This window comes from Ctenocephalides felis, unplaced genomic scaffold (genome assembly GCF_003426905.1).
Source record: "Ctenocephalides felis isolate EL2017-DRISC unplaced genomic scaffold, ASM342690v1 CF-g0.4_SCAFFOLD_01886, whole genome shotgun sequence".
NCBI classification, from domain to species: Eukaryota; Metazoa; Arthropoda; class Insecta; order Siphonaptera; family Pulicidae; genus Ctenocephalides; species Ctenocephalides felis.
Genome location: NW_020538040.1, coordinates 178,822,821 through 178,837,876, shown reverse-complemented (window position 1 = coordinate 178,837,876; position 15,056 = coordinate 178,822,821).

The window sequence follows — 15,056 nt, the reverse complement described above, 5'->3', positions numbered from 1 at the left end:
AAGGAAAAACGAAAGTTTGAAATTTACCCAAAAACAACAAATGAAAAGTTGAATAAATACTTTGTACGACTACCTGTTAATGTAATTTTGTTATTTGTACCTATTTGTGTACACTGATAAATAAAAAAAGAGTGCGCGTAACGTTTACATAACATTTTAAAACATTAATGTAATTAATGTAATTAATGTCATACTTCAAATACGACATGATCGGTTTGTCATTGTAATTAGCATTTTGAAATAAACCTTCATTAGAGAAATTAAGTAATTGCTGATTAATAACATCTATAATATTCGTTCACACAGTGGATTATGTTAAACAACGCCTAAACAAATATTATTTTCGCAACTTCACTCATCATGTAATACAATTTTAAGAACTTCATGTAATTAAAATTAACATACATTCATTGACAGCTTGTATTTTTGTTACATTTTCGCTGGCGATATAATCTCATTCTTTGAACAGCTTAATATCTGTTATGCCTAAAAACTATTTTCCATTTTAATAACTTCAAAGATATATAGAAACTACGAATAGTATAGAAATTATTTCAATGAACTTGCTGCATTTGTTTTATTATTTTCATTGTAATTATTTACAGGGGACAGGGTAAAATATTCTTCTGATTCAGGCATTTTTCATCAAATCAAGATTTGTACTACGATGTAACTTCAAAATGTTTATTTATCTGTGCCGATTTCCTCGTTGATATCGGTACGCATACAACGTTGGCGCCGGTAAGCATACAACGACAGATCTCTATTCACATACGCGATGACTAATTACAATCGATCCGTATAGAAATGATATCATCTAGAGCGAATGACGAATTTTTGGCACTTGACTCTTATCTTATCTTATCTGCCGTAACGCACTTCCGTTGCATTTGTACGGATTTACATCCTAGTCGCGCCTAAAGAAGTTTTACTTCATAAACTAAGTTGCATGAATAAAATCATATTAGTAATAATATGTTTGTATATAAAGACAATAAAGTCGAAAATGGGAATTTTGGAAAATAGTAAAACCCATGAAATCAAAAGTAACAAATATTATTTTTTTCACATCTGACAAATTATTCCCTACCAAAAAACAAGGTTTTGTTGAAATGTTGTCAAAAAGATTAAATGCATTATACAAATTGTAAAAATTATGAAATTTTGTGATTTTTCAATCATCACAGATCAATACGGATCATTTATAAGGCGACCAAAAAATGATTTTTTGTTAAAATTTCTTAAGACCAACATAAATTTTTACACACATTTTGATAGAAAAGATTTTGATAGAAAAGTCACATTTTTTTTCATTTACAGCTTAAAATATGAAAAACATACTTTATATCCTATTCAAAACTACCGAAAAAAGATAGAGAAATATCAATACATTGTTAAAAAAATAAAAACACATAACGTATACAAAAGTATTTGAAATAATGTATTATTTTGATTATCACATTTTTTACGTTTGTATTTGAAGTAACGTTTTATTACCAAAAAGTTTTGAATATTTTTGTCAAACCAAATTATCGACCAAAATAGTTTTTCGCCTTTAATGAGCCAATAAAGAAACCGTTAGTTTTATAACTTTGGTTCTAATTACCATACTAAAATCCGACATGTCATTTACATTTATATAGTACTTTGAACTCATTAACTTTGCATTTTTAATAACTCATCTACAATGCACTTTTCATCACATAAACGTTGCATGTAAATAATATATTTAAATTATCATATGTGTGCTTATGGTACAATTTTGTATTTTATGAGCTGGAAATTAGCTGTTATCACTATTCTTTGTTATATTAGATCAAAAAGAAAAATATAAACTGTAATGATGTAATAATTTAATAAATGATAGTAATATCGTAAAGTTTGTTATATTTTCACTTGAATAAACATATTTTACTTAAAGATAAAGAGTGGAAAAGCATTCGCGAAGAAGACGCATTCACATTCAAAATAAAACAAAACTGAAACAAATGAAATGAAAAACAAATAATTCTAATTTAACGCATAATGATTACATGTTTTGCATATTGGCAGAGGAAAGATTAAATTATAAAATATACAAAGAGGTCTACGTCTGCAAAGTTTTTATTGAGTTTTTTCCTTTCTTTACTCGTAGTCTGTCATTTGCACATTATCCGACAAATGTGAAACAATGTTTGTCATATAAAATCGTTTGTCAAATTTTATATTGAAATATTGAATATTATAATATAACTACTTATACTGTTATTTGCCAGAAGAAAAATCGACTTTTAAAGATTAAAAATATGATTTCTTAAACATAAAATTAGGTTATGCCACAGAACAAAAAATATTCAGCAGTCAATTATGTAGTAGTTTTTTTTAATAATATAAATTCAAAATTAAGAAACTGAACGTAATGTAGTCCCCATATTATCATTGATCACAATCAATTATAAATAAATAAATGTGACTTTATGATCATTCATTTATGTAGTATATTAAATGTATATGTATATATTTGTATATGTATATATCAAATGTAGTATATTTATCAAAAATGTAAATTTTCTTTTATATTTGTATGTATTCGATGTAATTATTTTGGTACAAAAGAATACATGTATAAATGCATTTTTATATTTATGTACAGATGTATTTAGGAATTTACCTTTCTAAAAAAAACAAAACGCGAAATGAATTAATATTTTTATAGCAAAGCAAGTAAAAATGTAAGGTTCCAAGTTCATAAAAAACCTACATTTTTAAAAAAAATATTGAGCAAAGTAAAGATTTAGGAAACAAAAATGAAATAAATTTTTGTTACATTTAAAACAAAAACTATTCAAATCATGTACAAAAATAAGATTAAAATTAATCACTTTAAGTCGGCTTTATTTATTTATTATGTAAATCCGTACGAATGCAACGGAAGTGCGTTACGGCAGATAAGATAAGAGTCGAGTGCAAATGATTCGTTATTCGCTCTCGATGATATCATTTCTATACGGGTCGATTATGATTAGTCGTCGCGTAAGTGAATAGAGATCTGTCGTTGTATGCGTACCGGCCTCAACGTTGTATGCGTACCGATATCAACAAGGAAATCGGCATAGATAAATAAACTTTTTAAAGTTACATCGTAGTACAAACCTTGATTTAATGAAAAATGCCTGAATCAGAAAAAAAATTTACCCTGTCCCCCGTAAATAATTATAATAAAAATAATAGAACAAATGCAGCATTTGCGCCGTGTATGAAACATGAGTTTATTGAAATAAATTCTATATTATTCGTAGTTTCTATAAATCTTTGAAGTTATTGAAATGCAAAATATTTTTTAGGCAAAACAGATATTACAGCTGTTTAAAGAATAAGATTATATCGCCAGCAAAAAAGTAAAAAAAATACCATCAGTGCATCAGTCGATGAATGTATGTTAATTTTAATTACATGAAGTTCTTCAAACACAATTATTACATGATGAGTGAAGTTGCGAAAACAATATTTGTTCAGGCGTTGTTTAAGATAATTCACTGATTGTGAGTAAACAATTAGATAATCCTTGGTTGTACGAAGTTATCAATTTACTTGTCAAGCTCCTCTTCACACAAACTCAAAACAACGCAACTTCAAAAATCTAAAGACCCACAGTGCAAATTAGCTCTAATTAAGCAGCACAAATTTCAAATATGTTCATTATAAATTTTTTTCGCCATAAACACAAAAATGGTTCAGCAAATTTCCATATCAAAAAGACAACCCTTTTACCATGCGCCATAAAAACAATTCAAAAATCTCAATCTGTCATCCCCATTAAAATATACATATTTCGTTACGACATAATATTTCCTCCAAAAAATCATTTTCGCTCATCATTCTCTACATATTGCCAAATCTTAGGCCCGAAGAATATAATAAATTTGAACATCAGAAAAGATGATCACACCTCTTAAGCACCTGCGGAAGCCGTATCCGAGGGCAAGACGCGTTCTACGTGCAGGCGGTGAAAGGGATAAACTAGAAAATGCTGTTGGCTTTAGGTAATTCGAAAATGTTGAGGGCATGGAATTCATAAAAGGGCCAATATTAATCTCGTAAAATCGCTGCTTCTCAGGAGTTTCCGGCAGTTACTCTATACACATTTCCGTGGCATTTGAGAAAGCACGCATATACATTTCCATATCATATCATTCAACCTATATGATCACTCATCGATACGATATCATGAGAATACAAAAGTTAAATTGGTGTAATAAATATAAATTTTACTTTGTATCCAAAATCGCTAGATAAAAAAGACTATTTTAATAATTAAGCAGTTATTTTAATAATTAAGTGTGCACTCAGTACACCCCAAATAGAAAATCTGTAGTTATTTGTGTATTTCTGATCCAATCTATAATGATAAAACTATGGAAATATACTCACGTTCTTCAATAATACCACATCCTACTACGACTGACTACGTCGTACTATGATAGTAAAATCACGTACATTTGTAATACCACATCGTACTACAACATACTACTACATATTTTAATAATAGAATCACGTTTATTGATAATACTACATTGTACTAAGACTTACTACAACATACTATGATGGTACATTTACGTTCATTAGTTATACTACATTGTACTACGGCATGCTACGACGTAGTGCAACATACTAAAACGTACTACGATAGTACAATCACGTTCATTGATAATTCTACATCGTACTACGAGTTACTGCAACGTACTACGATAGTGCAATCACGTTCATTGATAATACTAGTTCTTACTACGACATACTTAAACGTACTACGATAGTACAATCGTGTTTATTGATAATACTACTTCGTACTACAACCTACTACTATAGTACAATCACGTTCATTGATAATACTACTTCGTACTACAACTTACTACGACTTACTACGACATACTTAGACGTACTACGATAGAACAATCACATTTATTGAAAATACTGCATCGTACTAAGCGTACTACGACGTTGTATGATAGTACAATCACGCCCATTGATAATACTACTTCTTACTAAGACGTACTACGACTTAGTACGACGTGCTATGATAGTACAATCACATTCTTTGATTATACTGCATCGTACTATGACGTACTACAACGTACTACGATAGTACAATCACGTTCATTAAATACTGCATCGTACTACGACTTACTACGCATACTACGATAGTACAATCACGTTCATTGCAAAATGCATCGTACTACGACATACTACGACATATTACGCGACATCCTAGGACTTACTACGATAGTACACCCTCGTCCATTGATAGTACTACTTCATACTACGACTTACTACAACAAAATATGATTGTACAATCACGTTCATTGATAATACTACATCGTACTACAACATAGTACTACGTATTATGATAGTACTATCATGTTCATTGAAAATACTGCATCGTACTACGACTTATTACGACGTGCTACAATAGTACATACACGTTCACTGATAAAACTACATGTTACTACGACGTACTACGATATACTTAGACACACTACGATAGTACAATCACGTTCGTTGAAAATACTGCATCGTACTACGACTTACTACGACGTACCTCGATAGTAGAATCACGGTCATTGATAAAATTTATCGTACTACGACTTACTACGACGTGCTACGATAGTACAGTCACGTCCTTTGATAGTACTGCATTGTACTACGACTTACTACGACATTTTACGCGACATACTAAGACTTACTACGATAGTACAATCTCGTTCATTGATAGTACTACTTCATACTACGACTTACTACAACGTAGTATGATTGTACGATCACGTTCATTGATAATACTACATCGTACTACGACATAGTACTACGTACTATGATAGTACTATCACGTTCATTGTTAATACTACTTCGTACTATGATAGTACAATCAAGTTCATTGATTATACTACGTTCATTGATAGTACTACACTTACGACCTACTATGAAAGTTTACAATCACGTTTAATGGTAATACTACATCGTATCCCTTTTCACTTGATTATTCAAGGATCTGTTGTAAAATATAACTCTAGGTATAAGTGGCATTTGGCATTAACTCTCCAAAATTTGTAATTGAATCGGTTTATTAAATAAGAATTGAGATTTAGTAACTTTTCAAATTTGGTTATTCTGCATATTAATAGTTTTTTATAATTAGGCCACTTTTCGTAGGCCTATAATACTAAGGTGTAAGTGGCATTAGGCATTAAGTTTCCAATATTTGTAATTAAATCGGTTTAATAAATAAGAATTGAGATTTAGTTTAATAAATAAGAATTGATTATTCTGAATTGCAATATTTTTTTATAATTAGGCCACTATTCGTAGGCCTATAATACTAACTAGGTGTAACTAGGTGGCATTTGGCATTAACTTTCCAACATATGTAATTAAATCGGTTTAATAAATAAGAATTGAGATTTAGTAACTTTTCAAATTATAATTATTCTGAATTTTAATATTTTTTATAATTAGGCCCTTTTCGTAGGCCTTTAGGGTTTCAGTTAAGTGCAAATGTGCAAACCTTACAAAATTCTCGAATATCATCCTAAATTAAAATATGCATACGCCTAAAAGAAATGACACACAATATTCAAATCATCATTTTAGAAAGACAATAAGATCACATATAATATATACATGAATTTATTCAAACAATATCAATACTGTTGATTTGTACACAATCAGAATGAAAATACAATTTTATATTATTATTATAATAAGTCGTCTCCATATGTACGACATTGATGATCTTTAAAAGATCCATTGTCAAATATTATTGAAAATGGAATGCATATCATCACAAAAACCGAAAATATTTACATGTTTTTTCTATATTTTTGCATTCATGATTGCAAAATCATTCATTCAATTTATATACATACTTATGAATACTATTAGATTCGTAACTAATTTCATACAATAAATAATATCACAAAAAATATAAAATCAGTGCGGGTTTCTCAAAAACTATCGGCTATTAGTAAATTTATAACATATTATAAATATTTATTATTGTTTTCTAATTTTGAGTTAAAATCTACCTTTCGCAATTTCGACATGTCAAGTAACGATTATTTTTGAATATTGCATAAATTTTATTCAAATATATTCGTATTCGTATCTTTCCTATGCAAGGTTGTATAAAATATATATCCTTGACTTTCGTATTAATAAATACGAATATGTGGTATATGCGAATTTTTCTATATGCTACAGGGGCTATAGTAGTTAGAAAATTGGACACATAAATTTGAAAAGTATGATAGTTTTTTATTTGGCAATATTTACGGTTGAAAAATAGCAAATGATTTGTTTGAGAAACCTTTCATTCGGTAGTACGAGAATAACAAAAGTTACAAATACGATAAGGTACATAACACGCAAAACAAAAAACTGCATTAATTCAGTCAGATAATGATTTCAAAGTGCAAAACTGTGATGTTAAATTGAAATAATGATACATAAAAAAACATGAAACTACGCCATAAAAGAAAAAAAACTTCAAGTCCAAAAAAACAGAATTATAGGACTGGCGTTCATTTATTTCTATTTTGAAAAATTTCGAAGGTCTTAACTAAGCTTCAAACGATTTAAATTTTTAATTGCATATTATAAAACCAGACTCTAGATTTAATAATTTTCAAAATAGTTAAAGAAAATTTAAAGTAACTAATAAAAATTTATTTTTAAAATTGATGTTTTCTTCAATGTAATATTTTGTGTACGTTGTGCAAAATAGAAATTTTTATACATACCAGCAAAATATTTATAATTCGGGTTCTTAAAAAGTTATATACCGCAATAGAGAAAATGATGCTGACAACAAAGTAGATCAGGATAACCAAAACCTTTATAAAACGCAAATTTATAATTTAAATAAAAAATCATATTTTCCGCCCAATTAAAAATTACTACCGTAAAATTTAGAACGCGCTTTGCAAATACTAGTTCATGTATTTTTGACAAAAAATAAAAAATCAAGAAGTTGGATCTTTACGTAATTTTCTCCATACAAACTTAGAATGATAGATTTATATATTTTCAAACCAGCTCATGTTTATTCCGTTAATTGAAAAAATCATATTGAAAATATTGATAAAAATATGTAGAAAAATTTACAAAACCCTGATTCAAACAAAATTTAGAATTTGTTGGAAGATTTATAAACTATTAAATAAAATTTGTAGACAAGTAATGACAATAATGTCATTATTTTTTGACACTTTTTCAAAAACCATTTCAAAAAATTTCAATGCAATTAAGAATTTATGAAATCAATCACGAAAATTGCATATTATTAAACAATACAAACTAAAGTGAATTTGAAGAGTCCTAAAATAATTTAAAAAAATGTTAAAGTAACTAGTCAAAATTTTGAAGTTACTGCTTGGTTCATGTTTATAATTAAAATAATAATTTAAAAAAAATGTTAAAGTAACAACTCGAAATTTTAAAGTTACTGCTTGGTTCATGTTTATAATTTAAATAATAATTTAAAAGAAAAATGTTAAAGTAACAAATCGAAATTTTGAAGTTACTGCTTGGGTCATTTTTATAATTTAAATATTAATTTTTAAAAAATGTTAAAGTAACAAATAAAAATTTTGAAGTTACTGCTTAGGTCATGTTTATAATTTAAATATAATTTAAAAAAAAAATTTAAAGTAACAAATCGAAATTTTTAAGTTACTGCTTGGTTCATGTTTATAATTTAAAAAATAATTTAAAAAAATGTTAAAGTAACAAATCAAAATTTTGAAGTTACTGTTTGGTTCACGTTTCGCAAATGTGGAAAATAAATGTTTCGCATTTCGTAATGGTTATTTTTTTGTATATAACCAAGTATTTATATTTGGGGCTGTTTAAAAATTATATATTGCTGTAATAAAAAAAATGACGACATCATAGTAGACTACTATCCTTATTTCTATGTTTTACATCACATTTTACACCTTGCATCAATTAAATAACAACAAAAATTGATTTAAATAAAAACAACCTTTTTTGTTTAAAACTTAACCTACACTATATAAATAACAAATAATTTTTATATAATAAAAAAAATATAAACACTAATTTGGTATCATTTATGCAGTTCGTTTATAGGGTTTCTACCCAAAGATAAAGGTAATTGTACTCATTCAGCAAATGGCACACAATGTACTTAACACTAAATGTGAAATCATTAGCAGACAAACGTGCAAAAATATCGTAAAGGATAAAAAAATACACAAAAACCATCGGTTTTGTATATATTTTAATTAAACTGTTTAATAGAAAAACCTCGATAAATTTAAATCTTTTGGACCTGAGATCAAACTACAAAAAAGCATTGAATAATTAAACCGTTAAAATGTAATTATGCCCAATTCGATGAATTCATTACATATGGCCTGTTGAATTAACATAAAACAGATTTTGATTTTAGTTACTACAAAGAATATTGAGTAGCGCATTTTTTATTTTGTATAGAACAACAATGGCAATTGTCGAATGTGCTAATGATTTACAACTGCTTTCGAATTAAAATAAAATGTAAAAAACCAGCACAACGAAAAAAATCCGATATTATATTTTAAAGCGCAAAACGTAATATTTTTATAAAAAATCAAAAAAAAACGACAAACGAAATCAGATATTAAAATTAGAAGCGCAATTAGTAATATTCAGATATTAAAATTAGAAACGCAATTCGTAATATTTTTTCCTTAATTAAAAAATTAATATTTGTCATGTATAACGAGTACACTATTTCAAAATTAACATATTTTAGCTATCAAGGTCTTATCATACAACGAACTTAGAATATTTAAATTAATTTTGAAATGAACAAAACACACTCAATTATTCAAAAAACAAATAACAAATAACATTTGTTCGTGCAATGTACTTAGAATTGACTAAAGGAATGATTTATAATTTTCATTATACTATTAAGACATGTTTGTATGAAAAATATTTTTTTAGAGGTTACAAGCACGCAAATTTTAAAAGTATATATATATATATATATATATATATATATATATATATATATATATGCAGACTTTTCTGGATTTACTTTATTTAGTAAAATTGAAATTTCAATAGTAATTTTCAATTTTATTAAATAAAGATAACGCACAGAAGAGTGTAGTGTGTTCATAAATTTATATATATATATATATATATATATATAAATATATATATATATATATATATATATATAATTTTTTTTATCCTTAATTATATATACTAATATTATTATTGTGTACTACTAACTGAACACTATAATTTTATTAAGCCATATAGCTTGTCCTTATGTATCTAGGTAATAATAAAATACTGTCACATCATTGGTACTAATACGTTAACAAAAAATTAACCAAATTCGCTTTATATTTAAATAAAAATAAAGAAATTATAATATTGAGCATATATTCCTGGGCAATCACCACATATTTACATATACCATCGTTACAATCATACCATATTTCGTGTTATTAATGAAAATATATATTTTAATTTTTTGAGTATTTTTTGTATAATTTAATATTTTTATAAGATCTTGAAAATAATTATATTAAAATGTCAATTCAATCACAAAAAACGTAAGTTTAGTAAAATTTCAAAACAATTACGCTATGTATTTAAAATAAAACCAAGATATCAAGAAGGTTGTATCACTTTCTCATAAATTTAAACTTAAAATTTATATTTACCGCCTAGTTAGAAACTACAGTCAAAGTAAAACTTAACGCGCACATTTCGAATATTACTTAATATATATTTGTTAAAAATAAATTTTAAGAGTAGAGAAATTCATAATCATTGAAAAAATGCAAATGCAATCTGTACATAATTCTGCAGACGTTCTCGTTCTCTCGAAAAATTAAAATCAAAGTTTAAAAAAATTAGCCTTGAATTTATATATAAATAAATTTTTTCAAACCAACTGATTTTTATTTGGTTGATGAAGAAACATATTATTGATAAAATGAGAATAGATGAAAAAACATATTATTGAAAAGATTTATGAAAAAGTAGCAATTGTAGCAAAATGGATTTAGAATATGTCTTAATAAACGATCACACAAGGTAGTAATAGATTTTAATTTTGTTTAAAAAAAATATTAACTATTAAATAGAATGCGTGTGTATATAATTCGCTGTTTCATTTTTCCTGGACATTTCCCCAAAAAGTTTTCAAAACAATTCAATTCTAATTAGAACAAATTATTATTTATCGCACGTTTGGAGCAATATTCAAATTGCAAACAACTGATTTTCTAGGGTTTTAATTAAAATAAAAAAATAAATTTAACAAATCAAAAAATAGATATGGAAAAATTGATGGATATAAACTTCGTAAATAAAGAATAAACCAGATAAATTTCCCCAAAAAGTTTTCAAAACAATTCAATTCTAATTAGAACAAATTATTATTTATCGCACGTTTGGAGCAATATTCAAATTGCAAACAACTGATTTTCTAGGGTTTTAATTAAAATAAAAAAATAAATTTAACAAATCAAAAAATAGATATGGAAAAATTGATGAATATAAACTTCGTAAATAATAAACCAGATAAATACAGATGAAAATTTAGCAATACCTAGTTGCACAATTTAGGAAATGAGAAGCAAAAAATATTTACCCAGAATTTTTTCCTTCTTAATTATTTACTTAGATTACTAATTCTTTAGATTTCCAAAAAAAATGTGTTACATAAAATATATAATCCATTCTTCTAAAAGTTTCTAAACACCCTGTGACCAAAGTACTCCTTATTACCAAGTTATAAATTGAAAATAGTTATTAAAAAAAATCTGAGAAAAAAAAACATGATAAAACGTATCAAATTACAAAACGTTGTTAATTAAACAAATAAAAAAACTTAATATTTTTGGATTAAATGAACGATTTTTTTTAATTCAACGAAAATGGAACACCAATTTATTGAGAAACCAATTATTCAACTCTCAAATGTAACGTATAGGAAGTTACGTTTAGAATAATAGAGAACTTGTATGTCAGGCTCAACTAGAGTATTAACTAGAAGTTATATTTATTTATTTTAACAGTTACAAAAACCAAAATAAAATGAAAAACATAATCTCCAGAAAGTTAGCACTAATATTTAAAACTGTTCCGTGTATAAAAGATCCAATCACGTATTTGAGCTTTTAAGCATATTAAAATAGTTCAATACTTTCCATGTTCCGAAGCGATCAGAATAGCTTTAGCAATTCCGATAACGCCGAACCAAATTAGAAAACTTTGATTCTTTATATGAAAATATATCGTTTAATACGCACCGATTCGATTATAGCCCAGACTGTGCGCGTTTAAAATCGCGACATATCAGCATTTGTAAAACATAAACAATTTGAATTTTGAATCTGGTCAATTTACATAATTATGGAGACCTATTGTTTATTATTCATTTAGAAACAGAACGAATGCGGCTAGTCTACGGCATATAAAATAAAACAGGGTATTGTTGGTCTGAATCTTCTTAAAAGCTATTACATTTAATCCGGTTTCAGAATTATAAAACTCCATTATGGGTTTTATGATGACGGCAAAAATAATTTATGTACGTTTATTCATTAGACGTAATTTCTTCAAAATCGACGATAAATGGGATGCTGACGAGAGAACTTTCGAGATTTTTAAATATGAAAATCATTGAATATTATAGAAGTTCAATAGTCTGCAACCCAACCGTCCGGAATGTCTGATAGTCCGGCATCGTTTCGGAAAATTATGGTTTCCTCCAAAAATCAGAAGTTTTCGGAGAAGTTTGTTGGAAAGGCAAAAGTTGGAGGTTCTGAGTTCAAATTTTCGGCAACATTGAAAAATATTAAGTAATAAATTTAGAATTATGAATTGCAATTAAAATTGTGTATGTAAAATAATCAGAATGTATAAAAATTAGAGAATTAGAATTAAAGTGAATTGAAGTAAAGAAATGAGAAGATAGCAAAGAAGAAAAAAGAAGAATGAAGATAAGTTAAGAAGTATAGAAAGAATAGGATTATATGAAGAAGAAGATAGTATGAAATTAAAGATTGTATAGAATATATGATTGTATAGAATAATGTAGATGGCTAAATGCTCGAGTAAGCGAGGCCAATAAAATAAATAAAAAAAAGATTCAGCAGTTGTTGAAAGTGAATATAAGTAGTTTGATAGTTTGATAATTAACTGCCCGACCAACCTTTACCAAAAACCTATATATCTTTCTGTAACTATACGTTTCGAACAGTTTTTCAATTTTTAAAATCGGTTCAGGATTTCTAAATAATGCTTGAAAAAAAAGGAAAATGTCAATCACTTTTCTGTTTAATATTACAAAATTATTCACGGAATAGAATTGGATCGATTACAAGATACCATACAAATGTACGCTGATTGCCAAAAAAATTAAAATGATTATTACGATTTTTTTACTTATGGCATAAAATAATTCTGTTTTAGAGTAATTGTGTTATTATATCCCATTCTAAAACCAACATGATCCATATATTACATACCGAGTTTAGTCAGATTTTACAAAATAAACCTATTGCGTATAGAACATCAAAAACCGATTAAATTCATAAATCCGATTTTAATATTTTTTGTAGTTTAGTTTTGTGTATTACTGTACAAATATACAATTAATCAAACAATTGTATTTACATCGTGTATTGAAAGCTAGCGGCATTTTCCAATTCGATAAACAATTGATAAAAAAAAATCATATTAATTGAAATGTTAGTAATTTGGGTATGAAGTTCTTCAGGGCAGTACATCAAATAATAAATAATAATTTATACAATCTTCATTTTTCTTAAACATTTCGACATACTACCTTATGTGATTTTGTAAGAATATTCGATCAAAAATTATTTTTTTAAATTGACAAGAGTTATTAAAGTTGCGCTTATTGTGAATGTATCACAAACTAATTAGATTTACACCAGGTTAAAATTTACCACTGAAGATGGTATGTGGAAACATTTGAAAATAAAGATTCTATAAAGTACTTTCCTTTTTTTATTTGACGTAGTGCCCTAAAAAATTTCGTATATATAAAATATTTGTAATATCTTTCAGAAAAAATGGTAAATCATTGCAAAAAAATGTTTGACAACCGTTCTGTTTATTCTCCATGGGAGTGTATTTGTGCATTATCCATAATGTACTTCAGGAGAGTTTTAACACGGTACAGAGTAAAATTCAGTTAGTTTCCAAATTGATTATCCAAGTCACAATACGAATTGCAATTGAGACAAATCTTGTTAGTTTAAAGCAGTATGCAAATATTTACCTCTATTCAGGAAACGTCGTGAACACTGAATTATTTTATCACATTGTTAAAGAGCTGAGTAAATACTCTATTATTAAAATAACTATCTTTATAAACTAGTAAATGAATGTTTTAATTATGCAACAAGCTTATAGAATCTAAAATCGATGCTTTTGAGCAGCTGATTTTCGCATTATAAAGTAATAATGAAACTACGGTAGTGAGTAATTATATAATGATCAAAATACAAATAAAATTTCAGGTGAAAATAAAGGAGCCAAATCTTCGATAAAATAAAAATATTATGGCAACGCCATATTACGAGCCTATCTTCGTATGAACAGGTAGTAACAAACTGTCAAAAACCTATGTATTTGCTGTGAGAAAGATGCAGTAATGATGGAATTGTTATTTGACTTTGTGCGTTTTGTAGGTTAGGTTTAATGTGTAATACTCCTAATCGCACAGGAAATATATAGCTTTTTACTACCAGTTGTTACTACCAATGTATATGAAGATAGACCTGTAATATAACGTTAACATAACATTTCATTTTCTCGGAGAATAGGCTCCAAAATTTTAAGGGGCACAACTAGTGTGAAATTTTCAAAAAATCGAATTTTTATTTTTTCCATATTTCGATAGGTTATACCTTTAAAAATAACATACCAAAATTTTAAATCGATATCTTAAATAGTTTTTGAGTCACAGCCATTTAAAGAGTATATATAGTATAACGATCATTTTATCTTTAAACGCGTTTTTC